Consider the following 10000-nt stretch of genomic DNA (forward strand, 5'->3'; position numbering starts at 1 on the left):
ATTTTCATTCATTAAATCTAAATTTAATTTAATTATACTCATATCATTTTATTACACATTTTATATTCATTATCTTATTACACAACATTATATTATTTCATTTATTATAATATTGGAATAGATATTTTCACGTTAACTTTTATAATTGCATTTCTATATCACATCTACGTGCCATTTGAAAACTTAAATTAATGATTTTTATTATATCATATATCAATATGTATTAGGTCGACCAGAAAGTAATGTCGTTTCTGCGCATGTCGATATTTGATTGTGATTAAAAATAAAAACTTGTTAAAAAATGTATTCGTTTGAATTTAATTTAAGAAAGCGACATTACTTTCCGGTCTCCCCTAATATATATATATATAATATATACCTATCGAGTATTTTATATCATTCATCATTATATTTTATCAAATAATCTTCTAACAAATGTGTCAAGATTCTAATAAATCTACCCATCTCTCTCTTTCTCTCTCTCCATCTCTCAAATGAAGAATAGCTATCTCTCGTTGAGCAATGCTATATATATATATATATATTTTTTTTTTTTTCTTTTTATCAACGTGAAAGAGACAACACAAAAGGGGTACGAGACCGAGAGCTCGATGACCAAAGAAGAGAGATATTCCGGAACGTTTCGACCGGCACTTTCCTTTTTCTTTCTTTTCTTCTTTCTTTCTTTCTTTTTTTTTTTCTTTTCCTTTTTAATGAAAGACTTTCCATTGTAACGATTATTCGAGAGGTGAGGAGAGGAGGGGAGAGGGGTGGAGAGAGGAAAAAAAAAAAAGAAAGAAAAACGCGTGAGAGGAGACTTTGAAGATAGTTCGAAGATGGGGTGGTGAGAATGGGGTGGTGAGTCGACGACGCATCGTTCAGAGGGTTGCAGCTTCCTTTGACTGGTCCGTAATTTCTTAACTCGCCGCGAAGAGATACCATCTCACTCATACTCGTGTGCACTCGTACACACGTACACGTATATACATGCAAAGATAGAAACGGATGGATGAACGGATAGAGAAAGAGAGAGAGAGAGAGAGAGAGAGAGAGAGAGAGAGACAGAACATCATGAAAGAAAAGAATATGACGGGGAGAGTTTACAGGGGAAAAAAAAAAAGAGAAGAAGAAGAAGAAAGAGAAAGGGAAAGAAAGAGAGAGAGAGTGAGAGAGAGAGAGAGGGAGAGAGAAATAGAGAGTGATGAAAAAGGATTGGAAATTCCCACGAGAGTAACTAATTAAAATTAGCCTCCGGTTCGTTGCACGGAACGGTTCTTACGCATTTCACTCGTCGATTCACGTTTCAGAAACGTGCTGGTCGATGAGTCGAATAGCTTCGAGAAAACCAACTAAACTCTCTCCTCGACTCTGGATAAATCGTATCGTTCTCTTGGAAATAACGTAGACACATAGACGGACCCGTATATACGTGTATATAGATACACACGCTTTTTTTTTTTTTTTTCTTTTTTTTTTTTCGATTACTTGAAACTTTACCTTCTTTCTTCGATATTCGACGATTTTTATTACTCTACTATGAGAGAGAAATTTAACTTTTTGTAATTAGTTCTTCTCTCTCTCTCTCTCTCTCTCTCTTTGTTCTTTCTTTTCTATCTTTCTTATTTGAATTCATTCATTTTCTTTCTTTTACTCATCGAACTTCTTCGTTCTCATGAAACGAGGAATCGAATACGAAACAGTTACGAAAAGAAAAACAAATTGCGAGCACTTTTTCTCGAGAGAGAGAGAGAGAGAGAGAGAGAGAGAGGGGGAGAAAGAGGGAGAAGGTTTTTGGGGTCTGAAAGACGAACGATCGAAAGAAAAAATGGCGCGTAAATTCTCATCGACGAACGCTAAAGATTCGCGATAGGCTTTTAACGGTATGTATTATCCCACTTTTCCACTCTCTCTCTCTCTCTCTCTCTCTCTCTCTCTCTTTCTGTTTCTCTTACTTCTCCTCCTACACTTCCTTATCTTTTGCCAGAAGCATCTCGCTCGCATGGTCGTGAAAACGGTATCGTAAATTATGTTCCTTTATTCCTTTTCTTCTTATTCTTATTCTTATTCTTATTCTTATTCTTATTCTTATTCTTATTCTTATTCTTATTCTTATTTTTATTCTGTTCTTATTCTTGTTCTTACTCTTGTTCTTCTTCGTCTGCCATGAACGAAGGAGCCAAAGAAGAAGAAGAATCTTTTGAATGGGCAAAGACGAGAGCACGTAACGAAGAAAAAAGAAAAGGAGATGAGTGAAAAACAGAGATAGATAGATAAAGAGAGAAAGAGAGAAAGAGAGAGAGAGAGAGAGAGAGAGAAAACATCGTACGAGAGCTTACGTTACTCTCTCTTTTTTCTCTCTCTCTCTCTCTTTCTCTCTCTCTTTCTCTTTCTCTTTCTCTTTCTCTTTCTCTCTTATTCTCTCTATATACCTTTCCTCAACTGTAGCTAAATATAACCGAAGAAATCCAATTTCTCAAGTTATGCGCGATTTCCATCGTAGAATTCCATGGACCCGCGCTAATTACGACGAGAGAGCTCAATGTGTCTCGTCGGGAGCACCCGTCCGCCCTTTTCGGGTCAGCTTAATATTTATGCGTTGGCATTAACGGTAGAGCACCTTTGAAAAATCTCGCTCGAGCGCGAGCGAACGCGTTCCTCGCGAGTCTTTTCTCTCGAAGAGGTTGAAGGAATTCGAAACGATATACCGTTGAGAGATGCTTTCTTCCACGCTCGTTTCCTCTTTCGAACATCTTCTACCTATAAATTATATATTTATTTATATTTATATATGCATGTATGTGTCTGTATGTGTGTGTGTGTGTGTGTGTATGTGTGTACGCGTATACGTTCATATATACGTAGGATTATTCTATTTATGATTTTTATGATATTTCGAACTGTTCTAATATTTTCGAAATATCTCGGATTATGGATATTATATTTTTGTTTCGTTTCGTCGAATTGAGAATCATATGTTATATTTAATTTTTTTTTTGGAAATCTTTCAAATTGTTCCAAATTAAAAAAGGTTCATTGATCGGCCCGTAAAAATATGACAGATTATAGATATATTATATATTTTTGTTTTGTTTTGTATTAAATTATTAATTTAATATTAATTGAAATCCATTAAAACCTTCTCCTTTGTATTCTTCTTTTCCTTTACTTATTATCGTAAAATGAAAATAATTTGAAAATATAATTTAAATCGTGTTTTAAGTTATTAGAAATGAAAACATTTGAGTGGTGCTATGTTAAAAAAGAAAAAAAAAAAATAAAAAAAAAGAAAAAAGAATTATATATAATATCTTTTATAATTATCGAAATAATCATTGTTAGAATAATAATTAATCGAAAGTTGCATTTCTTCTCGTTTATCATTGCAATATTAAATTTACCTAAAAAAAAAAAAAAAAAAAAAGAAAAAGAAGAAGAAAAGAAAAAAGAAAAAAGAAAAAAAAATTTCTTTTTCTTTTTCAAGTATTAGATTGACCGGAAAGTAATGTCGCTTTCTTAAATTAAATTCAAACGAATAAATTTTTAACAAGTTTTTATTCTTAATCAATAATATAATCGCCTTCGTTATCAACGACATTACCTTTCGGTCCCTCTAATACTTATTAAATCGATACAAATGATGGATAAGTTTCAATTAGAAATCAAAGATTAAAGCAAGAGAAATGATCAATTATCACGAGGGAAAAGTATTTTGTATTTTTTGTGCTCGTAAATAATACGCCATAATTTTCTTTATCACTCTTGGTCCATTTAAAGATATAACAAATCAGTTTGTTTTAGGTAACTTATTGTAATGGAATCGTTCCGAATAAATATTATAACAAAATTTATTCGTTTATAAGGATATAGGGTTGTCTTCGAGGCTAAAAATTTCAAGGGATTGAAGACGAGTGGTTTTTCTCAAGCGAGCAATAGTGGAAAAGGATGTATAAGTACCACCTGCGTACAAAGTTATCACCTTGCTCAAGACAGAAGTCGTTTCAAAGTCTCTCCATCTCTTTCCGTGTCTTCCTCCTTCTCCTTCTCTCCCTACTCCTCTCCCTCTCCCCTTTCCTCCCCTCTCCTCCCTTTTTATTCTCGTCGAGACGAACGCCGTTCTTTTACCACGAGGATTACTCGGATCGAACGAATCTCTTTCTCGTAATCCTGAAGCCGTTTCCGCGTCGGAGAACGATGAGAGAGAAGGAGAAGGAGGAGGAGGAGGAGGAGGAGGAGGAGGAGGAGGTTGAGTGGGCTCACGCTTAAAAGAAAATCCAAGCAAACGACGAAAGAAATGGCGGATAAAACGAGTAGATTTCTTTTCTTGTTTCTTCTCCGTTTCTTTTTCTTCTTTTTTTTTTTTTATCTCTTTTTTTATTTTTAATCTTTTTGTTCTCATCCCGATTGATCAGGGTTCAAAGGTTAATTATCTGTATAACGATATCGAATTAAACAAAGCGCGTAACGTTTTATTTTATTAGTTCGAATCGATACGTTAATGTCTATTGGTAAAGATTGTACTTAATTATACTTTAGTGTGATTATTGAAAATTAAAGGAAATTAGAAGAATATAAAAATGAAATATTGAAACTAAATCGTTGATTGATCTATAAAACAAATTTTTCACGTATATTTAAATTTATCTATAGCGTGCTAATATAGTTATATCACGTTCCGCTAATATTGTTATTCGTACTATCATCTTTCGAACGAAACTATCATATATATATATAATTTTATTACAAGATATACTAAATTGTAACGTTCACGTTATATACATATATATGAGCCGTTTATTTTGAAAGTGGCCTAACTCCATTTATCTACAAATCGAGATATTTAAGGGTTTGCGTTTCAATGAATTTAAAAATATACGTATAGGATAATAATGAGTCATACTACTTAAGTGTATCTAAGGGTTTTAAATTTATAGTTCCTATTAAAATAATGGCAATTATTAAATGAATAATATGCCTTTTCTTATCAAGAATGAAGTTAGGTCACTTTCAAAATTAACAATCAGATTCATTATAAAATTCGAAGGTGCCCAAGTCCATTCAACATAATTTAAGATGCTTCAAATTGAAAAAAACAATACTCAATTTATTTTACATATCTTTAAAACACTTCGAAAACATAATTTATGCGATTCAAAACATTTTTTAACGTACAATATTACAAACATAAATTTATTACAAATCAATTTACTACTCATTTAGATTTTGTGTGTGTGAAAGGGATTTGAAGAAATCATGATATTCCGGTGGTATATATCGTAATAGATCAATTATGTCCTTGAATTTTGCTTTTGTAATTTGATATTTGTATACAGTGGTATCAATACAATATTTTCGATCTTTCTTGATCTAACCCGATGTGTTAATAAATTCAGTGTTAATAAAATTTTCATTTTCATTTATTGATTTATTGATTTAAGTATAAATGGAGTATATATATATATACATATACAGTTCTTTTCTTTTCTTTTATGTTTTTTTTTTTCTCATGAAAAACAAAATTGAATTTGAATAGCAATCTTGCGCCTATACATTTCTCCGACTATAGAATATTATGGTCCAAAAAAAAAAAAAAAAAAAAAAAAAAAAAAAAAAAAAAAAAAAAAAAAAAAAAAGAAAAATTTCTCTATGTTTATAAACACGGATCATAAGTTATAGAAAAATCCTATGTCGCCGAAGTCTTCTCACGTGGTACAAATAAAAAAAATTAAATGCTATTTTATGATTCCGTGAAAGAGTCGAATAATAATCACGCCTCGTATTATTCGTATTTACGCGTTTAGTCACGACGAAGCGCGGAAACGCGTCATACACAAAACTCGTTGGTTATTCGTAACGTCTAGCAGCAGGTAATATATGTACACGTTTTATATATATATATATATATATATACACATTTACATATATATATACATATATATATATGTACATATATAGGTATATATACACATACATATATATATTTACCGTAACAACATCGTGTCACGGGATAAGCTCGATTATACTTTAGGAACGTGGATTTTATTATTAGCCTTACCGGTCCGAATACGTCCGCGGAAGGGATGATAGCGATAAATTTCAAGAGTGAGCGACGCCCGAAATGGTCCGCTGTGAAAATGCAAAAAAGGGCTTTAGAAGGCGTAGTAGTCTCTTCGCTATCGCAGAAGCTATTAAAAAAGTTGTGTCGTTCTCTCGCTCGTAAAATGCACGCAGAGCCTAATCCAGAGTAATTTAAAGATGGCGGGAGAGAGGAGAAATAAAAAAAAAGAAAAAAAAAATAAAAAGAAAAGAGAGAGAGAGAGAGAGAAAAGAAAAAAAGTATAGGAAGGAGGGTTGCCCACGTAGCTTGACACTGCTACAATAGGAGAGAGGCAAGAGGGAGGAGATTGCAGAAGGTCCTGCTAATTCGCCACCCTTATGCGAGAAAGGGTTATATCCCATCGAAGAGAAAGATATCCTTCTGACGTCATTTCGTTCCCTTGTAAACTTTTAAACTTTAAATAATTTTAACGATTGGACCATTTAAAGATTTTCATTTTTAATAAATTTCAGTTGAATACATTTATTTATCCGTTCGTAATATTTTTCGTAAACTTTTTTCTCTTTTTAACTTTTCTTTTTTCTTTTCCTTTTCCTTTTTTTTTTTTCTTTATTTTTATTTTTTTCTTTTTTTTTTTTTTTTTAGATCAGACTTTAATCCTTTTACAAAGTATTTATCCTTGGTCTTACGAACGTTGTTACAAAAGTTGTAAAAAATCTTTTAAATATACATCGAGTAAAAGAAACTTAAGCGTTGAAACTTAATCTAGTATAATCATTTAATACCTTTCCTCGTAACTTTTTCTATATAAAAGATACAATACAATAAATCTTCATAACTTTCATAATTTTTTTTTTTTTTTTTTTTTTTTTTTTTAACTTTTTATATACTTTGCTCTTAATTACGGGAATAGTATACTTTTAATCGTTTAAATGTCAAAAGAAAAAGAAAAAGATATAGAAAAGGAATAGAGAAAAGGGGAAACAAAAGGAACAATGATCGTAAAGGTCAGACAAGAAAAGAAAAAAAAAGAGCAAGATAAAAAAGAAAAATAATATGAAAAAACCAAAAAACACTTTACAAATAAAATATTTCTCAATGATTATCTCCGATGGAATTCAACGTTTTAATCGATTATATTCAATTAAAGAAAAAAAAAATATATATATATATATATATCTAATATATATTACGAAATTAGAAAATTCGAAGACGAAAAGGGACAGCTGTTCCGTAAATTTCAAAGATCATTATTCCTCTTTTCGTATGCACGCAGGTGTTTCCTTAACGAAAGCCAGTTGGCTCGTTGAGCGATTACGGGTACGAAAAAGACATAGTAATTCGAGGCGTGAGACTGTTACGATAAATCGGGAGAGAAAGAGAGAGAAAAAGATAGAAAGAGAAAGAGAGAGACAGTAAAGTGATATTAATGAAGAATAGTTAATTAGGGAGTGCCAACTGGCGGCTAAGGATTACCACCCTAGATCCACCGCGAAGCCCTTAGGGATATATTTATGTAATTGTCAAGTGGAGCCTGAGTGGATATTAATGGTGCCACTCCCATGGCCCTCAGTACCGATGCGCGACCCGTCCATTATTATTATCTTCTTATTAGTGACACTATATCGATCTCTCTCTTTCTCTCTTCCTCTCTTTCTCTCTCTTCTGCTCTCTTTCTCTCTCTCTCTCTCTCTCTCTCTCTCTCTCTCTCTCTTCCTCTATCTTTTCATATATAGTTCTATCATCTCATCACGATTTTTTATTACGTATCGTCGTTTTGTAAATAATAATAGAAAGAGAGAGAGAGAGAGAGAGAGAGAGAGAGAGAGAGAGAGAGAGAGAGAGAGAATATAGGAAGTATTCAGTATAGGAAGGTTGCAACATGTTTTATTATATTTTCTTTTTTCTTTTCCTTTTTCTTCTTTTTTTTTCTTCTTTTTCTTATTTTTTTACTTTTTTTTTTTTTTTTTTTTTTTTTTTTTTTTTACCTAGTTTCCCCTCTTTCTTGTAAGTGATATGATTTAAATATGATTTTCCATAGATCATTTTATATCATTTATCTTATACGACGAAGATTTACGAAACAGTTTTTTTCTTTTTCTTTTTTTCTTTTTTTCTTTTTTTTTTTTTTTTGTCTTTTTTTTTTCCTTTTTTTTCCCCTTCTTTCTCTTTCCTTCTCTTACGAGCACCCGTTCGAAGTTATTCCCCTCTTTGAATTCTTATGGATTTTGTGATGGGCACGTTATCGTGATATCTATGTATGTATATGTTTAGAGAATATCCAACCCTCGTATACTCGAGACGTTTATAATCGACGCTCGACTATTTCAGCTGCGATATCGATAACTCTTCCGACATCTTTCTTAGACAGCTCGAATAGTATAACATCGTTTGTCTAGTGAATGTCATTTTGTTACTACACTATAGAACTGGTTACCACTTGTGAACGTAGTGTCATTAATTATAGAATGTCTCTAACGATGTATTTGAATATTTTTAACATCGAGAATCGACTTGGGTGGTATGTGGAATCGAAAGAATCAGAGAGAGAGAGAGAGAGAGAGAGAGAAAAGAAACGAGTTATCAGAAATTTTGAACGAGCGATCATCCTAATATACTACGAATATAATTAGATATTAGAAATATATAATGTATGAGTAATTTTGTTTGTCTTTTTTTTTTTCTATTTTTTTTTTTTTTTTTTAAGATCGATCTTTTACGTCACGATTTTAATTATGCGTTAGATCGTTGCACAATTATTCGTAGAATTTTTTTCTGGAAAAAAACGTCAATTATTTATATTAGTACTATTATCATCTGATTATTATCTTTATTTGATGGGCGACTTATCGATTAAGAAAAAAAAAAAAGGAAGAAAGAAAAAAAAGAAAAAGAGAAACGCACCGAAGAATTTGTATTATGTTAATAGAAAAATATCAATACATTGACAAAATATAAAAATGTTCCTATTAAATGCTTTTATGTTAATTAAAAATAAAATATATTACGTCGATACGATTATTTTCTATTTTATACGAATGAATAAAATCGAATCGAATTAAACGTTGCGTTATTTTATTATACAACGTCAAACGAATAGAGATAAATTTATTGTTATTGCTGCCTGTCGCAAATCAAATTATAACAAATAATATCGAAGTGAAATTCTTATAGGGAGGGATGTGGGCAAGCTGAACAACAGACGGAGGGTTAGAAGGGTGAAAGGTAAGAAGAGATAAGGAAGGATGAAATTTCAACCTTTAAGAGCTAATATCGACCGTATTACACTTAAAGTCTTTTATTATCTTGTTAGATTTAATTATAATCTAAAAACGAGAAAAGTGTGAAAACCTTAACAAGAAAGTGTGAAAGTTTAATCTTCTCTTCGATCGTTCCCTTAAACACAAAGAAGAATACTTAGGTACAAGGTATTCGCGAGAGGAGAGAGTGAAAGTGAGAGAGATAGAAAATAAGAGAGAGAGAGAGAGAGAGAGAGAGAGAGAGAGAAAGAGAGAGAGAAAGAGAGAGGGAGAAAGTAAAAGAAAGAGAAGAGAAACACGATAACTCGTTGAAATATTTATGACGGTAACTGCGAAATCGCTCGTGATAAAGACAAGTCGACTCGGCAATTTACAGTACAGGCAGGAAGAAGGAGGACGAGGACGAGAAGGAGAGGAGGAGGAGTAACGTGACGATGGTGGTGGTGGTGGTGCCTGCTTACGGACAATTAGCCGTCGCAACCAGGCTCTTTATTCGTATTTGTAATGAATGGGGATAGTCCACGTGGAATCGTGTCTGAATAGAGACGAACGTTCGTACGAGTAGATAAGTGTAGGTGGAAGGATATCAAGTGAGAGAAAGAGAGAGAGAGAGAGAGAGTGAGAGAGAGAGAGAGAGAGAGAGAGATGTAAGTTATTGAAGGGAGAGTAGTGCTCGGCCAAGTGT

General features: G+C 32.3%; 1 protein-coding gene across 3 annotated transcripts in view; it reads left to right on the forward strand.

Moving 5' to 3' along the window:
• Positions 1-10000, forward strand: part of LOC124954149 (MAP/microtubule affinity-regulating kinase 3-like) — a 376070-nt gene that overhangs the window by 187022 nt on the left and 179048 nt on the right. Inside the window, exon 2 of one of the 3 annotated variants that reach the window (XM_047506616.1) lies at positions 9230-9280. The exons of the other annotated variants lie outside the window; for them this stretch is intronic. The gene's annotated coding sequence lies outside the window, so the exon portion shown is untranslated. The remainder of the gene's footprint in view (positions 1-9229; positions 9281-10000) is intronic. 3 annotated transcript variants of the gene reach the window in all.

This window comes from Vespa velutina, chromosome 14 (assembly GCF_912470025.1).
Source record: "Vespa velutina chromosome 14, iVesVel2.1, whole genome shotgun sequence".
Lineage (NCBI taxonomy): Eukaryota > Metazoa > Arthropoda > Insecta > Hymenoptera > Vespidae > Vespa > Vespa velutina.